Consider the following 17626-nt stretch of genomic DNA (forward strand, 5'->3'; position numbering starts at 1 on the left):
TAACAATAAGCGAGTTCATATTTTTCTGTTAAACTCACTCAATTAATAATATTTTTATTTTTGTACAGTAATAATCAATAAAGAGCGCATATGTAACCAAGAAACGGCGCAACACGTAACAAAGTGACATGAAACGCGTCAAACTTAAACGCCAACAGCACAAAACGCCGCACCAGAAAACTAAAGTGGCTCAACCCAAAACGCTGCAACATGAAACAACGCAACAAGAAATGCCGACAACACGAAATGTCGCGGCACGAAACGTCGCAACACGAAATGCTGCAACAGCTGTGACACCAAACGGCGCAACATGAAATAGCGCGACCCAAATCATGAAACATTGTAACACGAAACGCCATCAACACGAAACGTTGTAACACAAAATGCTACATGAACATTTCTGCACAGTAACAATCGATTATCAAGATGAATGATGCAGGCCCGGCTAGCTCAGTCGGTAGAGCATGAGACTCTTAATCTCAGGGTCGTGGGTTCGAGCCCCACGTTGGGCGTTTGAGCTTTGCTAAGGAAATTCAACACAAGACGTTGAAGAATCCCCCATCAAGTCTTTTATTGGGCGCCAAACAATCATCCATGCCACACCCACTTCAAGTCAATCACACGATGTGCGTGTTCATATTCTTCTGTTAAACTCACTCAATTAATAATATTTTTATTTTTGTACAGTAATAATCAATAAAGAGCGCATATGTAACGAAGAAACGGCGCAACACGTAACAACGTGACATGAAACGCGTCAAACTTCAACGCCAACAGCACAAAACGCTGCACCCGAAAACTAAAATGGCTCAACCCAAAACGCTGCAACATGAAACCACGCAACATGAAATGCCGACAACACGAAATGTCACGGCACGAAACGTCGCAACACGAAATGCTGCAACAGCTGTGACACGAAACGCCATCAACATGAAACGTTGTAACACAAAATGCTACAGGAACATTTTTGTACGGTATCAGTCATTCATCAAGGATGACAATGCAGGCCCGGCTAGCTCAGTCGGTAGAGCATGAGACTCTTAATCTCAGGGTCGTGGGTTCGAGCCCCACGTTGGGCGGTTGCATTTTGCCAAGAAATTCAACACGAGACGGTGCTCCACTTCTAATAAATCAGTAAAAAAAACTGTAACAATGAGCGAGTTCGTATTCTTCTGTTAAACTCAGTTAATTAATAATATATTTTTTTTACAGTAATATTTAATAAAGAGCGCATATGTAGCTAAGAAATGCCGCAACACGTAACAACGTGACATGAAACGCGTCAAACTTAAACGCCAACAGCACAAAACGCCGCACCAGAAAACTAAAGTGGCTCAACCCAAAACGCTGCAACATGAAACAACGCAACATGAAATGCCGACAACACGAAATGTCGCGGCACGAAACGTCGCAACACGAAATGCTACAACACCTGTGATACCAAACGGCGCAACATGAAATAGCACGACCCATATCATGAAACACCGTAACACAAAACGCCAACAACACGAAACGTTGTAACACAAAATGCTACATGAACATTTCTGCACAGTAACAATCAATTATCAAGGTGTCCAATGCAGGCCCGGCTAGCTCAGTCGGTAGAGCATGAGACTCTTAATCTCAGGGTCGTGGGTTCGAGCCCCACGTTGGGCGATTGCATTTTGCCAAGGAAATTCAACACGAGACGGTGCTCCACTTTTAATAAATCAATAAAAAAAACTGTAACAATAAGCGAGTTCATATTTTTCTGTTAAACTCACTCAATTAATAATATTTTTATTTTTGTACAGTAATAATCAATAAAGAGCGCATATGTAACCAAGAAACGGCGCAACACGTAACAAAGTGACATGAAACGCGTCAAACTTAAACGCCAACAGCACAAAACGCCGCACCAGAAAACTAAAGTGGCTCAACCCAAAACGCTGCAACATGAAACAACGCAACAAGAAATGCCGACAACACGAAATGTCGCGGCACGAAACGTCGCAACACGAAATGCTGCAACAGCTGTGACACCAAACGGCGCAACATGAAATAGCACGACCCAAATCATGAAACATTGTAACACGAAACGCCATCAACACGAAACGTTGTAACACAAAATGCTACATGAACATTTCTGCACAGTAACAATCAATTATCAAGATGAACGATGCAGGCCCGGCTAGCTCAGTCGGTAGAGCATGAGACTCTTAATCTCAGGGTCGTGGGTTCGAGCCCCACGTTGGGCGTTTGAGCTTTGCTAAGGAAATTCAACACAAGATGTTGAAGAATCCTCCATCAAGTCTTTTATTGGGCGCCAAACAATCATCCATGCCACACCCACTTCAAGTCAATCACACGATGTGCGTGTTCATATTCTTCTGTTAAACTCACTCAATTAATAATATTTTTATTTTTGTACAGTAATAATCAATAAAGAGCGCATATGTAACGAAGAAACGGCGCAACACGTAACAACGTGACATGAAACGCGTCAAACTTCAACGCCAACAGCACAAAACGCCGCACCCGAAAACTAAAATGTCTCAACCCAAAACACTGCAACATGAAACCATGCAACATGAAATGCCGACAACACGAAATGTCACGGCACGAAACGTCGCAACACAAAATGCTGCAACAGCTGTGACACGAAATGCCATCAACATGAAACGTTGTAACACAAAATGCTACAGGAACATTTTTGTACGGTATCAGTCATTCATCAAGGATGACAATGCAGGCCCGGCTAGCTCAGTCGGTAGAGCATGAGACTCTTAATCTCAGGGTCGTGGGTTCGAGCCCCACGTTGGGCGGTTGCATTTTGCCAAGAAATTCAACACTAAACGGTGCCCCACTTCTAATAAATCAGTAAAAAAACTGTAACAATAAGCAAGTTCGTATTCTTCTGTTAAACTCAATTAATTAATAATATTTTTATTTTCGTACAGTAATAATCAATAAAGAGCGCATATGTAACTAAGAAACGCCACAACACGTAACGTGACATGAAACGCGTCAAACTTAAACGCCAACAGCACAAAACGCAGTACCATAAAACTAAAATGGCTCAACCCAAAACACTGCAACATGAAACAACGCAACATGAAATGCCGACAACACGAAATGTCGCGGCACGAAACGTCGCAACACGAAATGCTGCAACAGCTGTGACACCAAACGGCGCAACATGAAATAGCGCGACCCAAATCATGAAACATTGTAACACGAAACGCCATCAACTTGAAACCTTGTAACACAAAATGCTACATGAACATTTTTGTACAGGATCAATCATTTATCAGGGTTCCAATGCAGGCCCGGCTAGCTCAGTCGGTAGAGCGTGAGCCTACTAAAATGGCTCAACCCAAAACGCTGTAACATGAACCCACGTGTTGCGGCGTTTTTTAGTTACATTTGCGTTCTTTATTGATTATTAGTGTACGAAAAGAAAAATATTATTAATTAAGTGAGTTTAACAGAAGAATACGAACTCGCACATCGTAACAATTTTTTTTATTGATCTATGTCACGTTGTTACGTGTTGCGTTGTTTCTTAGTTACATATGCGTTCTTTATTGATTATTACTGTACAAAAATAAATAAATGATTAATTAAGTGAGTTTAACAGAAGAATACGAACTCGCACATCGTTACAGTATTTTTTATTGATTTATTAAAAGTGGAGCACCGTCTCGTGTTGAATTTCCTTGGCAAATTCAACCGCCCAACGTGGGGCTCGAACCCACGACCCTGAGATTAAGAGTCTCATGCTCTACCGACTGAGCTAGCCGGGCCTGAATTGACACCCTGATAAATGATAGATACCGTACAAAAATGTTCATGTAGCATTTTGTGTTTCAACGTTTCGTGTTGATGGCGTTTTGTGTTACGATGTTTCATGATTTGGGTCGCGCTATTTCATGTTGCGCAGTTTGGTGTCACAGCTGTTGCAGCATTTCGTGTTGCGACGTTTCGTGCCGCGACATTTCGTGTTGTCGGAATTTCATGTTTCTTGTTGCAGCGTTTTGGGTTGAGCCATTTTAGTTTTCGGGTGCGGCGTTTTGTGCTTTTGGCGTTTAAGTTTGATGCGTTTCATGTCACGTTGCTACGTTTCTTCGTTACATATGCGCTCTTTATTGATTATTACTGTACGAAAAGAAAATATTTTTAGTTAAGTGAGTTCAACAAAAGAATACGAACTCGCATACCGTTACAATTTTTTAAATTGATTTATTAAAAGTGGAGCACCGTCTCGTGTTGAATTTCCTTGGCAAATTTAACCACCCAACGTGGGGCTCGAACCCACGACCCTGAGATTAAGAGTCTCATGCTCTACCGACTGAGCTAGCCGGGCCTGCATTGACACCCTGATAAATGATTGTGTCTGGAAAAAAAATTTCATGTAGCATTTTGTGTTACAACGTTTCGTGTTGATGGCGTTTTGTGTTACGATGTTTCATGATTTGGGTCGCGCTATTTCATGTTGCGCCGTTTGGTATCACAGCTGTTGTAGCATTTCGTGTTGCGACGTTTCGTGCCGCGACATTTCGTGTTGTCGGCATTTCATGTTTCTTGTTGCAGCGTTTTGGGTTGAGCCATTTTAGTTTTCTGGTGCTGCGTTTTGCGCTGTTGGCGTTTAACTTTGACGCGTTTCATGTCACGTTGTTACGTTTCTTCGTTACATATGCGCTCTTTATTGATTATTACTGTAAGAAAAGAAAAATATTTTTAGTTAAGTGAGTTCAACTGAAGAATACGAACTCGCATACCGTTACAATTTTTTAAATTGATTTATTAAAAGTGGAGCACCGCCTCATATTGAATTTCCTTGGCAAATTCAATTTCCTTGGCAAATTCAACCCCCCAACGTGGGGCTCGAACCCACGACCCTGAGATTAAGAGTCTCATGCTCTACCGACTGAGCTAGCCGGGCCTGCATTGACACCCTGATAAATGATTTTTTTGGGGAAAAAAAAGTCATGTAGCATTTTGTGTTATAATGTTTCGTGTTGATGGCTTTTTGTGTTACGATGTTTCATGATTTGGGTCGCGCTATTTCATGTTGCGCCGTTTGGTGTCCCAGCTGTTGCAGCATTTCGTGTTGCGATGTTTCGTGCCGCGACATTTCGTGCCGCGACATTTCGTGTTGTCGGCATTTCATGTTGCGTTGTTTCATGTTGCAGCGTTTTGGGTTGAGCCATTTTAGTTTTCGGGTGCGGCGTTTTGGGCTGTTGGCGTTTAAGTTTGACGCGTTTCATGTCACGTTGTTACGTGTTGCGGCGTTTCTTAGCTACATATGCGCTCTTTATTGATTATTACTGTACGAAAAGAAAAATATTATTAGTTATGTGAGTTTAGCAGAAGAATACAAACTCGCACTCCGTTACAGTTTTTTTTTATTGATTTATTAAAAGTGGAGCACCGTCTCGTGTTGAATTTTCTTGGCAAAAAGCAATCGCCCAACGTGGGGCTCGAACCCACGACCCTGAGATTAAGAGTCTCATGCTCTACCGACTGAGCTAGCCGGGCATGTATTGACAACCTGATAAATTATTGTTTCTGCAAAAATATGTTAATGTAGCATTTTGTGTTACAACGTTTCGTGTTGATGGCGTTTTGTATTACGATGTTTCATGATTTGGGTCGCGCTATTTCATGTTGCGCCGTTTGGTGTCACAGCTGTTGCAGCATTTCGTGTTGCGATGTTTCGTGCCGCGACATTTCGTGCCGCGACATTTCGTGTTGTCGGCATTTCATGTTGCGTTGTTTCATGTTGCAGCGTTTTGGGTTGAGCCATTTTAGTTTTCGGGTGCGGCGTTTTGGGCTGTTGGCGTTTAAGTTTGACGCGTTTCATGTCACGTTGTTACGTGTTGCGGCGTTTCTTAGTTACATATGCGCTCTTTATTGATTATTACTGTACGAAAAGAAAAATATTATCAGTTATGTGAGTTTAGCAGAAGAATACAAACTCGCACTCCGTTACAGTTTTTTTTAATTGATTTATTAAAAGTGGAGCACCGTCTCGTGTTGAATTTTCTTGGCAAAAAGCAATCGCCCAACGTGGGGCTCGAACCCACGACCCTGAGATTAAGAGTCTCATGCTCTACCGACTGAGCTAGCCGGGCATGCATTGACACCCTGATAAATTATTGTTTCTGCAAAAAAATGTTAATGTAGCATTTTGTGTTACAACGTTTCGTGTTGATGGCGTTTTGTATTACGATGTTTCATGATTTGGGTCGCGCTATTTCATGTTGCGCCGTTTGGTGTCACAGCTGTTGCAGCATTTCGTGTTGCGACGTTTCGTGCCGCGACATTTCGTGTTGTCGGCATTTCATGTTTCTTGTTGCAGTGTTTTGGGTTGAGCCATTTTAGTTTTCTGGTGCGGCGTTTTGTGCTGTTGGCGTTTAAGTTTGACGCGTTTCATGTCACGTTGTTACGTTTCTTCGTTACATATGCGCTCTTTATTGATTATTACTGTATGAAAAGAAAAATATTTTTAGTTAAGTGAGTTCAACAGAAGAATACGAACTCGCACATCGTTACAGTTTTTATTTATTGATTTATTAGAAGTGGAGCACCGTCTCGTGTTGAATTTCCTTGGCAAAATTCAACCACCCAACGTGGGGCTCGAACCCACGACCCTGAGATTAAGAGTCTCATGCTCTACCGACTGAGCTAGCCGGGTTGCGTTGACACTCTGATAAATGATTGTGTCTGGAAAAAAAATTTCATGTAGCATTTTGTGTTACAACGTTTTGTGTTGATGGCGTTTTGTGTTACGATGTTTCATGATTTGGGTCGCGCTATTTCATGTTGCCCCGTTTGGTGTCACAGCTGTTGCAGCATTTCGTGTTGCGACGTTTCGTGCCGCGACATTTCGTGTTGTCGGCATTTCATGTTTCTTGTTGCAGCGTTTTGGGTTGAGCCATTTTAGTTTTCGGGTGCGGCGTTTTGTGCTGTTGGCGTTTAAGTTTGACGCGTTTCATGTCACGTTGTTACGTGTTGCATCGTTTCTTAGTTACATAAGTGCTCTTTATTGATTATTACTGTACGAAAAGAAAAATATTATTAATTAAGTGAGTTTAACAGAAGAATATGAACTCGCACATCGTTACAGTTTTTATTTATTGATTTATTAGAAGTGGAGCACCGTCTCGTGTTGAATTTCCTTGGCAAAATTCAACCGCCCAACGTGGGGCTCGAACCCACGACCCTGAGATTAAGAGTCTCATGCTCTACCGACTGAGCTAGCCGGGCCTGCATTGACACCCTGATAAATTATTGTTTCTGCAAAAAAAATTTCATGTAGCATTTTGTGTTACAACGTTTCGTGTTGATGGCGTTTTGTGTTACGATGTTTCATGATTTGGGTCGCGCTATTTCATGTTGCGCCGTTTGGTGTCACAGCTGTTGCAGCATTTCGTGTTGCGACGTTTTGTGCCGCGACATTTCGTGTTGTCGGCATTTCATGTTTCTTGTTGCAAAGTTTTGGGTTGAGCCATTTTAGTTTTCGGGTGCGGCGTTTTGTGCTTTTGGCGTTTAAGTTTGATGCGTTTCATGTCACGTTGTTACGTTTCTTCGTTTCATATGCGCTCTTTATTGATTATTACTGTACGAAAAGAAAAATATTTTTAGTTAAGTGAGTTCAACAGAAGAATACGAACTCGCACACCATTACAATTTTTTAAATTGACTTATTAAAAGTGGAGCAACGTCTCATGTTGAATTTCCTCGGCAAATTCAACCGCCCAACGTGGGGCTCGAACCCACGACCCTGAGATTAAGAGTCTCATGCTCTACCGACTGAGCTAGCCGGGCCTGCACAGACACCCTGATAAATGATAGTTTGTGGAAAAAAAATGTCATGTAGCATTTTGTGTTATAACGTTTCGTGTTGATGGCGTTTTGTGTTACGATGTTTCATGATTTGGATCGCGCTATTTCTTGTTGCGCTGTTTGGTGTCACAGCTGTTGGAGCATTTCGTGCCACGACATTTCGTGTTGTCGGCATTTCATGTTTCTTGTTGCAGCGTTTTAGGTTGAGCCATTTTATTTTTCTGGTGCGGCGTTTTGTGCTGTTGGCGTTTAAGTTTGACACGTTTCATGTCACGTTGTTACGTGTTGCTCACTTTTTTAGTTACTTATGCGCTTTATTGATTATTACTTTACGAAAAGAAAAATATTATTAATTAAGTGAGCTTAACAGAAGAATACGAACTCGCACATCGTTACAGTTTTTTTAGGATATTTTAGAAGTGGAGCACCGTCTCGTGTTGAATTTCCTTGGCAATATTCAAACGCCCAACGTGGGGCTCGAACCCACGACCCTGAGATTAAGAGTCTCATGCTCTACCGACTGAGCTAGCCAGGCCTGCAGTGACACCCTGATAAATGATTGTTTCTGGAAAAAAATGTTCATGTAGCATTTAGTGTTACAACGTTTCGTGTTGATGGCGTTTTGTGTTACGATGTTTCATGATTTGGGTCGCGCTATTTCATGTTGCGCCGTTTGGTGTCCCAGCTGTTGCAGCATTTCGTGTTGCGACGTTTCGTGCCACGACATTTCGTGTTGTCGGCATTTCATGTTGCGTTGTTTCATGTTGCAGCGTTTTGGGTTGAGCCATTTTAGTTTTCGGGTGCGGCGTTATGGGCTGTTGGCGTTTAAGTTTGACGCGTTTCATGTTACGTTGTCACGTGTTGCGGCGTTTCTTAGTTACATATGCGCTCTTTATTGATTATTACTGTACGAAAATAAAAATATTATTAGTTATGTGAGTTTAGCAGAAGAATACAAACTCGCACTCCGTTACAGTTTTTTGTATTGATTTATTAGAAGTGGAGCACCGTCTCGTGTTGAATTTCCTTGGCAAAATGCAATCGCCCAACGTGGGGGTCGAACCCACAACCCTGAGATTAAGAGTCTCATGCTCTACCGACTGAGCTAGTCGGGCCTGCAGTGACACCCTGATAAATGATTGTTTCTGAAAAAAAATTTCATGTAGCATTTTGTGTTACAACGTTTCGTGTTGATGGCGTTTTGTGTTACGATGTTTCATGATTTGGGTCGCGCTATTTCATGTTGCGCCGTTTGGTGTCACAGCTATTGCAGCATTTCGTGTTGCAACGTTTCGTGCCGCGACATTTCGTGTTGTCGGCATTTCATGTTGCGTTGTTTCATGTTGCAGCGTTTTGGGTTGAGCCATTTTAGTTTTCTGGTGCGGCGTTTTGGGCTGTTGGCGTTTAAGTTTGACGCGTTTCATGTCACGTTGTTACGTGTTGCGGCGTTTCTTGGTTACATATGCGCTCTTTATTGATTATTACTGTACAAAAATAAAAATATTATTAGTTATGTGAGTTTAGCAGAAGAATACGAACTCGCACACCATTACAGTTTTTTTTATTGATTTATTAGAAGTGGAGCACCGTCTCGTGTTGAATTTCCTTGGCAAAATGCAATCGCCCAACGTGGGGCTCGAACCCACGACCCTGAGATTAAGAGTCTCATGCTCTACCGACTGAGCTAGCCGGGCCTGCATTGACACCCTGATAAATGATTGTTTGGGGAAAAAAAATGTCATGTAGCATTTTGTGTTATGACGTTTCGTGTTGATAGCGTTTTGTGTTAAGATGTTTCATGATTTGGGTCGCGCTATTTCATGTTGCGCCGTTTGGTGTCACAGCTGTTGCAGCATTTCGTGTTGCGACGTTTCGTGCCGCGACATTTCGTGTTGTCGGCATTTCATGTTTCTTGTTGCAGCGTTTTGGGTTGAGCCATTTTAGTTTTCTGGTGCTGCGTTTTGCGCTGTTGGCGTTTAAGTTTGACGCGTTTCATGTCACGTTGTTACGTTTCTTCGTTACATATGCGCTCTTTATTGATTATTACTGTAAGAAAAGAAAAATATTTTTAGTTAAGTGAGTTCAACTGAAGAATACGAACTCGCATACCGTTACAATTTTTTAAATTGATTTATTAAAAGTGGAGCACCGTCTCATATTGAATTTCCTTGTCAAATTCAATTTCCTTGGCAAATTCAACCGCCCAACGTGGGGCTCGAACCCACGACCCTGAGATTAAGAGTCTCATGCTCTACCGACTGAGCTAGCCGGGCCTGCATTGACACCCTGATAAATGATTTTTTGGGGGAAAAAAATGTCATGTAGCATTTTGTGTTATAATGTTTCGTGTTGATGGCTTTTTGTGTTACGATGTTTCATGATTTGGGTCGCGCTATTTCATGTTGCGCCGTTTGGTGTCACAGCTGTTGCAGCATTTCGTGTTGCGATGTTTCGTGCCGCGACATTTCGTGTTGTCGGCATTTCATGTTGCGTTGTTTCATGTTGCAGCGTTTTGGGTTGAGCCATTTTTGTTTTCGGGTGCGGCGTTTTGGGCTGTTGGCGTTTAAGTTTGACGGGTTTCATGTCACGTTGTTACGTGTTGCGGCGTTTCTTAGTTACATATGCGCTCTTTATTGATTATTACTGTACGAAAAGAAAAATATTATTAGTTATGTGAGTTTAGCAGAAGAATACAAACTCGCACTCCGTTACAGTTTTTTTGTATTGATTTATTAAAAGTGGAGCACCGTCTCGTGTTGAAGTTTCTTGGCAAAATGCAATCGCCCAACATGGGGCTCGAACCCACGACCCTGAGATTAAGAGTCTCATGCTCTACCGACTGAGCTAGCCGGGCATGCATTGACCCCCTGATAAATTATTGTTTCTGCAAAAAAATGTTCATGTAGCATTTTGTGTTACAACGTTTCGTGTTGATGCCGTTTTGTATTACGATGTTTCATGATTTGGGTCGCGCTATTTCATGTTGCGCCGTTTGGTGTCACAGCTGTTGCAGCATTTCGTGTTGCGACGTTTCGTGCCGCGACATTTCGTGTTGTCGGCATTTCATGTTTCTTGTTGCAGCGTTTTGGGTTGAGCCATTTTAGTTTTCTGGTGCGGCGTTTTGTGCTGTTGGCGTTTAAGTTTGACGCGTTTCATGTCACGTTGTTACGTTTCTTCGTTACATATGCGCTCTTTATTGATTATTACTGTACGAAAAGAAAAATATTTTTAGTTAAGTGAGTTTAACAGAAGAATACGAACTCGCACACCGTTACAATTTTTTTTATTAAAAGTGGAGCAGTGTCTCGTGTTGAATTTCCTTGGCAAATTTAACCGCCCAACGTGGGGCTCGAACCCACGACCCTGAGATTAAGAGTCTCATGCTCTACCGACTGAGCTAGCCGGGCCTGCATTGACACACTGATAAATGATTGTTTGGGGGAAAAAAATGTCATGTAGCATTTCGTGTTATAATGTTGCGTGTTGATGGTGTTTTGTGTTACGATGTTTCATGATTTGGGTCGCGCTATTTCATCTTGCGCCGTTTGGTGTCACAGCTGTTGCAGCATTTCGTGTTGCGACGTTTCGTGCCGCGACATTTCGTGTTGTCTGCATTTCATGTTTCTTGTTGCAGCGTTTTGGGTTGAGCCATTTTAGTTTTCGGGTGCGGCGTTTTGGGCTGTTGGCGTTTAAGTTTGACGCGTTTCATGTCACGTTGTTACGTTTCTTCGTTACATATGCGCTCTTTATTGATTATTACTGTACGAAAAGAAAAATATTTTTAGTTAAGTGAGTTCAACAGAAGAATACGAACTCGCACATCGTTACAGTTTTTATTTATTGATTTATTAGAAGTGGAGCACCGTCTCGTGTTGAATTTCCTTGGCAAAATTCAACCGCCCAACGTGGGGCTCGAACCCACGACCCTGAGATTAAGAGTCTCATGCTCTACCGACTGAGCTAGCCGGGCCTGCGTTGACACCCTGATAAATGATAGTTTGTGGAAAAAAAATTTCATGTAGCATTTTGTGTTACAACGTTTCGTGTTGATGGCGTTTTGTGTTACGATGTTTCATGATTTGGGTCGCGCTATTTCATGTTGCGCCGTTTGGTGTCACAGCTGTTGCAGCATTTCGTGTTGCGACGTTTCGTGCCGCGACATTTCGTGTTGTCGGCATTTCATGTTTCTTGTTGCAGCGTTTTGGGTTGAGCCATTTTAGTTTTCGGGTGCGGCGTTTTGTGCTGTTGGCGTTTAAGTTTGACGCGTTTCATGTCACATTGTTACGTTTCTTCGTTACATATGCGCTCTTTATTGATTATTACTGTACGAAAAGAAAAATATTTTTAGTTAAGTGAGTTTAACAGAAGAATACGAACTCGCACACCGTTACAATTTTTTTTATTAAAAGTGGAGCAGTGTCTCGTGTTGAATTTCCTTGGCAAATTTAACCGCCCAACGTGGGGCTCGAACCCACGACCCTGAGATTAAGAGTCTCATGCTCTACCGACTGAGCTAGCCGGGCCTGCATTGACACACTGATAAATGATTGTTTGGGGAAAAAAAATGTCATGTAGCATTTTGTGTTATAATGTTTCGTGTTGATGGCGTTTTGTGTTACGATGTTTCATGATTTGGGTCGCGCTATTTCATGTTGCGCCGTTTGGTGTCACAGCTGTTGCAGCATTTCGTGTTGCGACGTTTCGTGCCGCGACATTTCGTGTTGTCGGCATTTCATGTTTCTTGTTGCAGCGTTTTGGGTTGAGCCATTTTAGTTTTCTGGTGCGGCGTTTTGTGCTGTTTGCGTTTAAGTTTGACGCGTTTCATGTCACGTTGTTACGTTTCTTCGTTTTATATGCGCTCTTTATTGATTATTACTGTACGAAAAGAAAAATATTTTTAGTTAGGTGAGTTCAACAGAAAAATACGAACTCGCACATCGTTACAGTTTTTATTTATTGATTTATTAGAAGTGGAGCACCGTCTCGTGTTGAATTTCCTTGGCAAAATTCAACCGCCCAACGTGGGGCTCGAACCCACGACCCTGAGATTAAGAGTCTCATGCTCTACCGACTGAGCTAGCCGGGCCTGCGTTGACACGCTGATAAATGATAGTTTGTGGAAAAAAAATTTCATGTAGCATTTTGTGTTACAACGTTTCGTGTTGATGGCGTTTTGTGTTACGATGTTTCATGATTTGGGTCGCGCTATTTCATGTTGCGCCGTTTGGTGTCACAGCTGTTGCAGCATTTCGTGTTGCGACGTTTCGTGCCGCGACATTTCGTGTTGTCGGCATTTCATGTTTCTTGTTGCAGCGTTTTGGGTTGAGCCATTTTAGTTTTCGGGTGCGGCGTTTTGTGCTGTTGGCGTTTAAGTTTGACGCGTTTCATGTCACATTGTTACGTTTCTTCGTTACATATGCGCTCTTTATTGATTATTACTGTACGAAAAGAAAAATATTTTTAGTTAAGTGAGTTTAACAGAAGAATACGAACTCGCACACCGTTACAATTTTTTTTATTAAAAGTGGAGCAGTGTCTCGTGTTGAATTTCCTTGGCAAATTTAACCGCCCAACGTGGGGCTCGAACCCACGACCCTGAGATTAAGAGTCTCATGCTCTACCGACTGAGCTAGCCGGGCCTGCATTGACACACTGATAAATGATTGTTTGGGGAAAAAAAATGTCATGTAGCATTTTGTGTTATAATGTTTCGTGTTGATGGCGTTTTGTGTTACGATGTTTCATGATTTGGGTCGCGCTATTTCATGTTGCGCCGTTTGGTGTCCCAGCTGTTGCAGCATTTCGTGTTGCGAAGTTTCGTGCCACGACATTTCGTGTTGTCGGCATTTCATATTGCGTTGTTTCATGTTGCAGCGTTTTGGGTTGAGCCATTTTAGTTATCGGGTGCAGCGTTTTGGGCTGTTGGCGTTTAAGTTTGACGCGTTTCATGTCACATTGTTACGTGTTGCGGCGTTTCTTGGTTACAAATGCGCTCTTTATTGATTATTACTGTACAAAAATAAAAATATTATTAGTTATGTGAGTTTAGCAGAAGAATACAAACTCGCACTCCGTTACAATTTTTTAAATTGATTTATTAAAAGTGGAGCACCGTCTCGTGTTGAATTTCCTTGGCAAATTTAACCGCCCAACGTGGGGCTCGAACCCACGACCCTGAGATTAAGAATCTCATGCTCTACCGACTGAGCTAGCCGGGCTTGCATTGTAATCGTTGATACAAAAAAAAATAAAAAATAAAAGCAGCATATCCCTGGTGAGTTTAGTTGGTAGAACGTAAGAATTTTAATCTCAGGGTCGCGGGTTCGAGCATCACTTTGAGCTCAAGAATTTTGTCTACAGCCATGTTGTCTTTAGATACAAAATTATCAATTTGGCCGACAGTAAATATTTGAATTCCATCCCCCTATTGTGATAATGCCTTCCTGTCTCGTGCTCTTATTTTGTGGTTTTTCACTTCCTGTTTTTCCCTTTCCTGCAGCAGCTTCACGCCTGCCTTGAAGCACTTTTCACGTCACCTGTTTTCTGTTTGTAATTAGCACTGTTTAAGTTGAGGTTGCGACACCATTGTTTTTCACTGGTGACTTCAGACCATCCTTTCCATGCTCGTACTTTGTGGACGCCATCTGCTCCACATTTCCTGTGAGTGTTTTGCTAGAACATTTTGTTTGGTTTTCTTCATAGTCTCTCCAGTCAGAGCACTTCCCTGTTGCTCTCGCTTTTTTTAGGCGATACATACCCCTCTTTTCTTTTTTTTTTTACTACGCTGCCACTTCGTTCGTTTGCATGTTTAAAATCACTACAACAATCGTTCGACAGACACAAATTTCCTCAACGCAATGTAGCGTCTTTGCCTGTGAGCTAATCTTCGACACGTACCATTATCACTGGGGGACTCGAGGACGATGGATAACTAAACATGTTACACAACACAACGCAGTAAGATAGCCATGCTAACCGCTAAGCTAGCGCCCTCGAATGTAAACAAAGGTAAGCGTCAACTATCCATTTTTGTTTGCTTGCTTGACTTTTACATTGCTGCTGGTTTTCCTGTGATAATTGTTTAATTTCATATTAATTTGTTATAATTGTATTTATATTAATGCAGTATGTAAATGACAAATGTTCAACATAAATACTATTATTTGACTTCAGGGCTGGTTACTGATTCAATAGGCACTGATATCATATGTATACAATACCCTACTGCAGGGGTCGGCAACCAAAAACGTTGAAAGAGCCATATTGGACCAAAAATACAAAAAACAAATCTGTCTGGTGCCGCAAAAAACGAAAAGTCGTATATAAGTGTTATAATGAAGTGTCTATATTAGCTATAATAGCCTACTATCAAAAATGACTATGTGTCTCAGGCTGAAGCAAATCTTCGTTGACAGAAATGTTGGGATGTAATATTTATTCTACACATTTTTACAACATTAGAAACCATTAGTAAATCAGAGGCTACTCAGAAGGTGAGATAACTCCTGGAAATTAATGGCTTTTAATGGCCAAAGGTATAGATGTGTGTGTCCAAGTTAAGGCTGTCTTCTTTTAATAGATTTTATACAATCTTTGGCGAGCTAGGTAATGTTTGCTGTGGTCTGGAACAACATGGCACACAAACAACTATCTGAAATTCAGCCAATAATGATGGAATATGTACAGCTAGCCTGAATAACATGTTAGCATCGATTAGCTTGCAGTCATGCACTGACCAAATATGCCTGATTAGCACTCCAACAAGTCAATAACATCAACAAAGCGCACCTTTGGTGCACTCACGCACAGCATGAAACTTTTGGTGGACAAAATGAGACAAAAGAAGTGGAAGATTTTACATGTAAACAAACTGTTGCGTCACAGTCCACACTAATGGTGAGTTCAAGAACCGCCGAAATTAGTAGGACAAAACGCTGTTAAGCAAATACTCTCATCAGTGAAGCATAATCTAAGTCAGAGGGCCGGATCAGGGCCGCCAACAGGATTTATCCGGCCCGCGGGATGAGTTTGCTAAGTATAAAAATGAACCTGAAATGTTTTTATTAAAGAAACAGCTGTTCTAAATGTGTCCACTGGATGTCGCAATAGCAATTCTTTGTAGATGATGCTACGTATACTGTATACAAAATAAACCACGTGATGTTAGTACGAGGAAAATGATCAAAATACATAAATAACATACAGTAGTTTGATTTTGGTATCATTTTTTTTTATCTTGATAGATTGAAAATTAACACCAATGAGTTGACTGGTGAACATTATCACATCATTTATTCAGAAAATATGAATAACGACAAAGAAAGATAGAATACTATTCACCGCAACACGTAAGTGTAAAAAAAAAAAAAAAATCAGATTGTGCTTGTTCTATTTTTAAACAAAGAAAACAATCTGAAGTAGAGATGTCCCGATAAATGCTTTAAAATGTAATATCGGAAATTATCGGTATCGTTTTTTTTATTATCAGTATCGTTTTTTTAATTTATTTTTTATTTTATTTTTTATTTTTTTATTAAATCAACATAAAAAACACAAGATACACTTACAATTAGTACACCAACCCAAAAAACCTCCCTCCCCCATTCACACAAAAGGGTTGTTTCTTTCTGTTCTTAATATTCTGGTTCCTACATTATATATCAATATATATCAATACAGTCTGCAAGGGATACAGTCCGTAAGCACACATGATTGTGCGTGCTACTGGTCCACTAATAGTACTAACCTTTAACACTTAATTTTACTCATTTTCATTAATTACTAGTTTCTATGTAACTGTTTTTATATTGTTTTACTTTCTTTCTTATTCAAGAAAATGTTTATTTATTTATCTTATTTTATTTTATTAATTTTTAAAAAAAGGACCTTATCTTCACCATACCTGGTTGTCCAAATTAGGCATAATAATGTGTTAATTCCACGACTGTATATATAGCTTCTTTGGCTATTTTTAAGACCCTTCTTAAAACCCATTTTTATTCACTGGCTTTTAACCGAGCATGAGACTTTAAACTGTTTTCAAGTTTTAACTTTTTTAACGATTTTTAACTTTTAACTGCTTTTTATGTAACAAATTGTTCTTAGGGTAATTTTGTATTTGCTTTTTTAATGTGTATTTTACTTCTGTTTTAAATTTTATTTTTTAGTCTGTCCTTTGCCTTTATTTCTTTGTGGCGTACAGCCCTTTGTTTTTCAACTGTGGTTGTTTTTAAAGGGCTTTATAAATAAAGTTGGTATGGGCAGGGGTCACCAACCTTTTTGAAACCAAGAGCTACTTCTTGGGTAGTGATTAATGCGAAGGGCTACCAGTTTGATACACACTTAAATAAATTGCCAGAAATAGCCAATTTGCTCAATTGACCTTTAACTCTATGTTATTATTAATAATTAATTATATTTACACTTAATTGAATGGTTTAAAAGAGGAGAAAACACGAAAAAAATTACAATTAAATTTTGAAACATAGTTTATCTTCAATATCGACTCTTTAAAATTCTAAATTCAACCGAAAAAAAGAAGAGAAAAACTAGCTAATTCGAATCTTTTTGAAAAAAATAAAAAAATAATTTATGGAACATCATTAGTAATTTTTCCTGATTAAGATTAATTTTAGAATTTTGATGACATGTTTTAAATTGGTTAAAATCCGATCAGCACTTTGTTAGAATATATAACAAATTGGACCAAGCTATATTTCTAACAAAAACAAATCATTATTTCTTCTAGATTTTTCAGAACAAAAATTTTAAAAGAAATTCAAAAGACTTTGAAATA

At 40.3% G+C, this 17626-nt stretch overlaps 20 non-coding genes across 20 annotated transcripts; 5 read left to right on the plus strand and 15 right to left on the minus strand.

Annotated features, from left to right (window-relative positions):
* The first annotated feature begins 439 nt into the window (after positions 1 to 439).
* Positions 440 to 512, plus strand: trnak-cuu (transfer RNA lysine (anticodon CUU)). The gene has a single exon. It is a non-coding gene; the product is annotated as a tRNA-Lys (tRNA).
* A 494-nt stretch (positions 513 to 1006) lies between these two features.
* Positions 1007 to 1079, plus strand: trnak-cuu (transfer RNA lysine (anticodon CUU)). Its single transcript has one exon. It is a non-coding gene; the product is annotated as a tRNA-Lys (tRNA).
* A 504-nt stretch (positions 1080 to 1583) lies between these two features.
* On the plus strand, positions 1584 to 1656 carry trnak-cuu (transfer RNA lysine (anticodon CUU)). Its single transcript has one exon. It is a non-coding gene; the product is annotated as a tRNA-Lys (tRNA).
* Positions 1657 to 2164: 508 nt separating this feature from the next.
* On the plus strand, positions 2165 to 2237 carry trnak-cuu (transfer RNA lysine (anticodon CUU)). The gene has a single exon. It is a non-coding gene; the product is annotated as a tRNA-Lys (tRNA).
* Positions 2238 to 2731: 494 nt separating this feature from the next.
* Positions 2732 to 2804, plus strand: trnak-cuu (transfer RNA lysine (anticodon CUU)). Its single transcript has one exon. It is a non-coding gene; the product is annotated as a tRNA-Lys (tRNA).
* A 908-nt stretch (positions 2805 to 3712) lies between these two features.
* On the minus strand, positions 3713 to 3785 carry trnak-cuu (transfer RNA lysine (anticodon CUU)). Its single transcript has one exon. It is a non-coding gene; the product is annotated as a tRNA-Lys (tRNA).
* A 1662-nt stretch (positions 3786 to 5447) lies between these two features.
* On the minus strand, positions 5448 to 5520 carry trnak-cuu (transfer RNA lysine (anticodon CUU)). Its single transcript has one exon. It is a non-coding gene; the product is annotated as a tRNA-Lys (tRNA).
* A 523-nt stretch (positions 5521 to 6043) lies between these two features.
* On the minus strand, positions 6044 to 6116 carry trnak-cuu (transfer RNA lysine (anticodon CUU)). The gene has a single exon. It is a non-coding gene; the product is annotated as a tRNA-Lys (tRNA).
* A 1062-nt stretch (positions 6117 to 7178) lies between these two features.
* On the minus strand, positions 7179 to 7251 carry trnak-cuu (transfer RNA lysine (anticodon CUU)). The gene has a single exon. It is a non-coding gene; the product is annotated as a tRNA-Lys (tRNA).
* Positions 7252 to 7739: 488 nt separating this feature from the next.
* Positions 7740 to 7812, minus strand: trnak-cuu (transfer RNA lysine (anticodon CUU)). The gene has a single exon. It is a non-coding gene; the product is annotated as a tRNA-Lys (tRNA).
* Positions 7813 to 8292: 480 nt separating this feature from the next.
* Positions 8293 to 8365, minus strand: trnak-cuu (transfer RNA lysine (anticodon CUU)). The gene has a single exon. It is a non-coding gene; the product is annotated as a tRNA-Lys (tRNA).
* Positions 8366 to 9451: 1086 nt separating this feature from the next.
* trnak-cuu (transfer RNA lysine (anticodon CUU)) lies at positions 9452 to 9524 on the minus strand. Its single transcript has one exon. It is a non-coding gene; the product is annotated as a tRNA-Lys (tRNA).
* A 506-nt stretch (positions 9525 to 10030) lies between these two features.
* Positions 10031 to 10103, minus strand: trnak-cuu (transfer RNA lysine (anticodon CUU)). Its single transcript has one exon. It is a non-coding gene; the product is annotated as a tRNA-Lys (tRNA).
* Positions 10104 to 10611: 508 nt separating this feature from the next.
* trnak-cuu (transfer RNA lysine (anticodon CUU)) lies at positions 10612 to 10684 on the minus strand. Its single transcript has one exon. It is a non-coding gene; the product is annotated as a tRNA-Lys (tRNA).
* A 480-nt stretch (positions 10685 to 11164) lies between these two features.
* On the minus strand, positions 11165 to 11237 carry trnak-cuu (transfer RNA lysine (anticodon CUU)). The gene has a single exon. It is a non-coding gene; the product is annotated as a tRNA-Lys (tRNA).
* Positions 11238 to 11727: 490 nt separating this feature from the next.
* trnak-cuu (transfer RNA lysine (anticodon CUU)) lies at positions 11728 to 11800 on the minus strand. Its single transcript has one exon. It is a non-coding gene; the product is annotated as a tRNA-Lys (tRNA).
* Positions 11801 to 12280: 480 nt separating this feature from the next.
* On the minus strand, positions 12281 to 12353 carry trnak-cuu (transfer RNA lysine (anticodon CUU)). Its single transcript has one exon. It is a non-coding gene; the product is annotated as a tRNA-Lys (tRNA).
* Positions 12354 to 12843: 490 nt separating this feature from the next.
* On the minus strand, positions 12844 to 12916 carry trnak-cuu (transfer RNA lysine (anticodon CUU)). The gene has a single exon. It is a non-coding gene; the product is annotated as a tRNA-Lys (tRNA).
* A 480-nt stretch (positions 12917 to 13396) lies between these two features.
* On the minus strand, positions 13397 to 13469 carry trnak-cuu (transfer RNA lysine (anticodon CUU)). Its single transcript has one exon. It is a non-coding gene; the product is annotated as a tRNA-Lys (tRNA).
* Positions 13470 to 13975: 506 nt separating this feature from the next.
* Positions 13976 to 14048, minus strand: trnak-cuu (transfer RNA lysine (anticodon CUU)). Its single transcript has one exon. It is a non-coding gene; the product is annotated as a tRNA-Lys (tRNA).
* Positions 14049 to 17626: the final 3578 nt, after the last annotated feature.

This window comes from Entelurus aequoreus, linkage group LG08, assembly GCF_033978785.1.
Source record: "Entelurus aequoreus isolate RoL-2023_Sb linkage group LG08, RoL_Eaeq_v1.1, whole genome shotgun sequence".
Taxonomy (NCBI): Eukaryota; Metazoa; Chordata; class Actinopteri; order Syngnathiformes; family Syngnathidae; genus Entelurus; species Entelurus aequoreus.